The following is a 6,614-nucleotide window of genomic DNA, read 5'->3' on the forward strand; positions in this document are numbered from 1 at the left end:
ACGCATTTTGAAGACGGATCCGTCTTCAAATACTTTCAGTTCACTTGCGGTGTTACGGATCCGGCGGGCACCTCCGGCAAATGGAGTACACGACGGATCCGGACAAACGCAAGTGTGAAAGAGGCCTAAGAAAGTAAACCCCTCAAGGTATTCAAAACTGGGTTTACAAACTTTGTTAACCCTTTAGGTGTTCCACAAGAGTTATTGGCAGATGGAGAAACAATTTTGGAATTTCTATTTTTTGGAAAATTTTCCATTTTAATCCATTTTTTCCAGTAATAAAGTAAGGGTTAACTGCCAAACAAAACTCAATATGGGTTGCCCTGATTCTGTAGTTTGCATAAACACCCCATATGTGGTCCTAAACTACTGTTTGGCCAAACGGGAGGACATAGAAGGAGGGGAACGCCATATGGGTTTTGGAAGGCAGATTTTGCAGGACTGGTTTTGTTTATACCATGTCCCATTTGAAGCCCCCCGTTGCACCCCTAGAATAGAAATTCCAAAAAAAGTGACTCCATCTAAGAAAGTACACCCCTCAAGGAATTTAAAACTGGGTTTACAAACTTTGTTTACCCTTTAGATGTTCCACAAGAGTTAAAGGCAGATGGAGAAACAATTTTGGAATTTCTATTTTTTGGAAACTTTTCCATTTTAATCCTTTTTTTCCAGTAATAAAGTAAGGGTTAACTGCCAAACAAAACTCAATATGGGTTGCCCTGATTCTGTAGTTTGCAAAAACACCCCATATGTGGTCCTAAACTACTGTTTGGCCGAACGGGAGCACATAGAAGGAGGGGAACGCCATATGGGTTTTGGAAGGCAGATTTTGCAGGACTGGTTTTGTTTATACCATGTCCCATTTCAAGCCCCCCGTTGCACCCCTAGAATAGAAATTCCAAAAAAGTGACTCCATCTAAGAAAGTACACCCCTCAAGGTATTCAAAACTGGGTTTACAAACTTTGTTAACCCTTTAGGTGTTCCACAAGAGTTAATGGCAGATGGAGAAACAATTTGGAATTTCTATTTTTTGGATAATTTTTCCATTTTAACCCTTACTTTATTACTGGAAAAAAAATGGGTTAACAGCCAAACAAAACTCAATTTTGGGGGGGGATTGGGTCAGCACAACCTGTATGTAGGTGCACATCACTATGGCGAAATACATATACAAACGGAAAATACAAATGTGATAGCACTCTGCATCCAGCATTCTGCCCTGCCTCAATATGGGTTGCCCTGATTCTGTAGTTTGCAGAAACACCCCATATGTGGTCGTAACTACTATTTAGCTAAACGGCAGGACATAGAAGAAGGGGAACGCCATATGGTTTTTGGAAGACAAATTTTGCTGTACTGGTTTATTTACACCATGTACCCTTTCAAGCCCCCTGCTGCACCCCTAGAGTAGAAACTCAATAAAAGTGACCCCATCTAGGAAACTACAGTTGTTGTTTTGGGACTATTTTAGGATAAGTATGATTTTTTGTTGCTCTATTTTACACTTTTTTGAGGTAAGGTAACAAAAAATTTAAATTCTAAAATTGTTTCTACATTCGCTACTAAGTTTTGTGGAACACCTAAAGGGTTAACAAAGTTTGTAAAGTAACTTTTGAATACCTTAAGGGGTGTCGTTTCTTAAATGGGGTCACTTTTTTGGAGTTTCTAGTCTAGGCTACATCAGGGGGGCTTTTAATGGGACATGGTGTAAATAAACCAGTCCATCAAAATCTGCCTTCCAGAAACCATATGGCGTTCCCTTCGTTCTATGCCCTGCCGTGTGGCTATATAGCCATTTATGACCACATATGGGGTGTTTCTACAAACTACAGAATCAGGGCAATAAATATTTAGTTTTATTTGGCTGTTAACCCTTGCTTTATTACCGGAAAAAAAGGATTCAAATGGAAATTTTGCCCAAAAATGGGTGTTTTGGCACCGTTTTTATTTTATATTTTTAACGCTGTTCATCCGAAACGCAGCAAACCGCAGGTCTAAATTGTCCTGCGGTTTTCTGCCATCGCCAATACGGGGGGGGTCACATGACCCCCCCCGGTGTTGTGACAGGATGCCCGCTGAATGATTTCAGCGGACATCCTGTTCCTATTAACCCCCGCCGCGACGCAAGCTAGTTTTAAAGTTATGACGTACTGGTATGTCATGGCACCCTTTTTATTTAATATTTTTATATTTTTAACGCTGTTCATCCGAGGGGTTTGGTCAAATGTTATTTTTATAGGGCAGATTCTTACGGACGCGGCGATACCTAAAAAGTTTACATTTTAAAATTTATTTAGATTTTACACTATATTATCATTTTAGGAACCAAAAAAATATATTTTAGTATCTCCATAGCCTGGGAGCTACAGTTTTGGACGACTATCTAATGTAGGGGCTCATTTTTTGCGGGATGAGATGACGGTTTTATTGGCACTATTGGGGGTGCATATGACATTTTAATCGCTCGCTATTACACTTTTGTGATGTTAGGTGACAAAAAATTGCTTTTTTTTTACAGGTTTTTTTTATTTATTTTTTTAACGCTGTTCATCCTGGGGGGGTTGGGTTAAATGTTATTTTTATAGAGAAGATTTTTACGGATGCAGCGATGCCCAATATGTATGGCTCTCAGACTTTGGAGACACTAAGCAGGCATCCTCAAACTGCGGCCCTCCAGATGTAAAACTACAAATCCCACCATGCCCTGCTGATAGCTGTAGGTTGTCTGGGCATTCTAGGGAGTTATAGTTTTACAACATCTGGAGGGCCGCAGTTTGAGGATGCCTGCACTAAAACTAATATTTTTGGGGAAAAAAAATTGTTTCCGTGTCTCCAAAGTCTGAGAGCCATAGTTTTTTATGTTCTCTAGGGGACTGTTGAGGATTATAAAAATTTAGTACTCCATGGAAGTGTGATACTCCCTGAAGCAATCGATAACGCAGAGGCCCGGATGATCGGGGCAAGTGTCCCATTGAGTGGTGGTGTCCTTCCGTATCCCCCTCCTGTGACACACTCTGCATCTATTTTGGGTTCGTCTCTTCTTTCCAGTATGGGGGACCACACCTGGAAAATGTTGGCCAGGGACGATCCGGGCACCTCCAATTCCCGAGGTACTCTGGCCTGCTCTTTCCCGGTCTGAAAAAATCAGGTCCTTGAGGACTGCCTCATAGAATTGGAGGAATGTCCCTTTGCTGCCAGCGCTTTGGGATAGTACAAAAGCGTTGTACAAGGCAACCTGTACCAAGTAGACCGTAACTTTTTTGTACCATGCCCGGGTTTTGCGCGTGGCATTATATGGCTTGAGGACTTGCTTAGAGAGATCAACTCCTCCCATATACCGATTGTAGTCGACGATACAATCGGGCTTGAGGACCGTTGCCGCGGTACCTCGCACAGGGACAGGGGTGATGCTGTTACCGTGGATTGTGGACAGTATAAGGACATCCCTCTTGTCCTTATACCTGACCAGCAACAGGTTTCCACTGGTAAGGGCACGGGTCTCACCCCTGGGGATAGGTACCTGGAGGGGGTCGGCAGGGAGGCCGCGCTGATTTTTCCGCACGGTCCCACAAGCGGACGTGGATCTGGCGGCAAGGGACCTGAACAAGGGAATGCTAGTATAAAAGTTATCCACGTACAAGTGGTAACCCTTATCTAATAGTGGGTGCATAAGGTCCCACACGAGTTTCCCGCTAACACCCAGAGTGGGGGGACATTCTGGGGGTTCAATACGGGAATCTCGCCTCTCGTACACACAAAATTTGTAAGTGTACCCTGAGGTACTCTCACAAATTTTTTACATTTTCACGCCATACCTCGCCTGCTTAGTGGGAATGTATTGGCGGAAACTGAGTCTCCCCTTGAAAGCAACGAGAGACTCATCAACCGCGACCTCCCTTCCAGGTACGTAAGCCGGCGCAAATTTGGCCCCGAAGTGATCGATGACCTGCCGTATCTTATACAGACGGTCATAGGCAGGATCACCTCGGGGGGCACATGCTGCATTATCTGCATAATGCAGCCATTTCCGGATGGCCTCAAACCAGGGGCGTGTCATGGCCATACTGAAGAGTGAGGTCTGGTAGAGGACGTCCCCACTCCAGTATTGCCTGGCACTCGGTTTTTGCACTAGACCCATGTGCAGCACGAGGCCCCAAAACGTCCTCATCTCGGCTGCACTGACCGGCGTCCAGCCACCGGGTCTAGCCAAAAAAGGAGCCCGGGTGCTGAGCAACGAACTGTTGGGCGTACAGGTTCGTCTGCTCCACCATCAGATTCACAAATGGGTCACTGAAAATAAAATAAAAAAAGTCTGGCAAGTGGCAGCACTCCTGGGTGGGTCTAGGTTCTCACAGCTAAGTGCTGTGGACCCCGACCACCAGAAACAATAAATCTGATAAAGTTTTTTTTTGTTTTTTTTTCCTCCAACTAACTCTCCCTTCTATCCCTGCCTAATCGTGCCTCTCCCTCACTGACCCAAACCTACCTGGAGGGTGATGGGTGCAGGAGGGTGATGGGTGCCGACGGGGGGATCACAGGAGCTGGTGAAGACGGTGCAGGAGCAGCAGCAGGAAGAGGAGGGGAGAGAGGAGCGCCAGGAGTTTGAATCTCCCGCCTCTCTCCCCGCACCAATCAGCACCTAGGACAGCACCGCCAGCACCAAGGACAGCACCGCCGCCCCCAAATGCTCGGACTGTGATTGGTGGTGTGTAATCACACCACCGATCACCGTCCTTTTCCGGTTCATCGGGTCACCGGAGACCCGAATGGACCGGAAACGCAGCAAACCGCAGGTCTAAATTGTCCTGCGGTTTTCTGCCATCGTCAATACCCCCCCCTTCCCCCCCGCTGTTGTGACAGGATGCCCGCTGAATGGTTTCAGCGGACATCCTGTTCCTAATAACCCCCGCCGCGACGCAAGCTAGTTTTAAAGTTATGACGTACTGGTATGTCATGGGTCCTTAAGGACTCGACTCGGCAAACATGCCGTACCGGTAAGTCATAAGTCCTTAAGGGGTTAAAAGGTACCTGCACATGGTGTGTATTCTGCATGGACTTTTGTGCAAAAATCCACACTGTAAGGCTAAATGTACATGATCAGGATTGAGTGCGGATTTTCCGCGTGGATTTGCATGCGGAAAATCCGCACTGTAGGTCATGTACATTTTATTCTATGAGAATTTGAAATTCTCAGTGCACACGATGCGTTTTTTTTCCGCGCGGATTTTGACTTGCGGTGCGGATTTTAAAATCCGCAGCATGTCAATTTATTTTATTTTTCCTGACCGGATTTTCTTCATTCACTTAGTAAAATCCGCATGTAGAAAATCCGCACCAAATCCGCATGCAAATCTGCACCAATTGATGCGGATGCTCCGCACATGAATCCTGAATGTGTGCATGTACCCTAATACACCACCAGCTAAGTAGATGACCCTTTAAAATGTAATCTACAGAGTGACGAAATTGTCCATTCGTAAATTAAACCCCCGAGCCAGACCAGCATGTCAATTTATATTATGGATCTAGAGCAGATGCCATGCAGAATATCCCCATTGACTTCAATAGGGAGGTGATTTCCAACATGAAAACTACAAGCCAGTTTGCGGCGAAGTTGTATCCATATCTTAAATAAAAAAATTATTCTTGAAGGGGTTATCCAATATCATAAACTGCACCCTCATGTGCCGGGCCCCTCACAGGTAACATACCCCGCTCCAGCTCCTTGCCCCACTCCTGGTCCCTGGATAGTGGCAGACGGTGACGGGGACGAGCCTCCCTAGCGTCACCCGCGATGCTAGGGAGGCTCGTCCCCTTCCCCGCCTGCTCCCCCCTGACACCGGATGTTTTCATCTGTCTGCTCCATCAATGACATGTCAACACAACATGTGACAGCTACAGCCAAGCACCGCAGTGATGACCTTGGTGGTGTCGAAACATAACCTCTACAGCCAGGGATTGGCTGCAGTGGTCGGATGAAGCTTCAACATGTTATTGCTGGGACAAGAAGAATAGAGACCGGCAGGGACCAGGGAAGCATTGACACAAAAGAGGTAGGCAAAGTGAGGATTACTCCTTTAATCATGCACTGTACACGTGAAAAGAGGTATACTTTTCCTCATCAGAATTTCAAAAGTCCAGAACAGGAAATGCAAAAAGTGAGAGGTTATAAAATATATAATTACATCTGAAAAAATAGGCTCCCTTCTTTGAGTAGACGAATGGACACAGGCCTCATGCACATGGTGGTATTCAAGATTCATACCATGCACATTTCAAACTGGTGGAGGTCTTTTGGGCAAAAGGGACCTCATCTGACTCTCTATGGCAGCCCCACATAGGAGAGGTGGCCGTACGTGCAACCAGCACCACATTGTATCCCTTGTGCACTTGACAAAGTTGTCCCACGAAAAAAATTCTACAGTTTTCAAACCAGCACCTGAATCTGAATACGTCTGTAATTGCCTGTAATTAACAATAATGTATAGCCACGGAGCTATTCAATAAAATGTACAATAATAGACTGAAAATTCGTTTCCAGAGCATGTCCTACCAATGTAATGTGGAAACCATGGACCTGGATGGCGTCTGTGTTGTGTGAGGGATCCATAAT

This window comes from Bufo bufo, chromosome 6 (genome assembly GCF_905171765.1).
Source record: "Bufo bufo chromosome 6, aBufBuf1.1, whole genome shotgun sequence".
NCBI classification, from domain to species: Eukaryota; Metazoa; Chordata; class Amphibia; order Anura; family Bufonidae; genus Bufo; species Bufo bufo.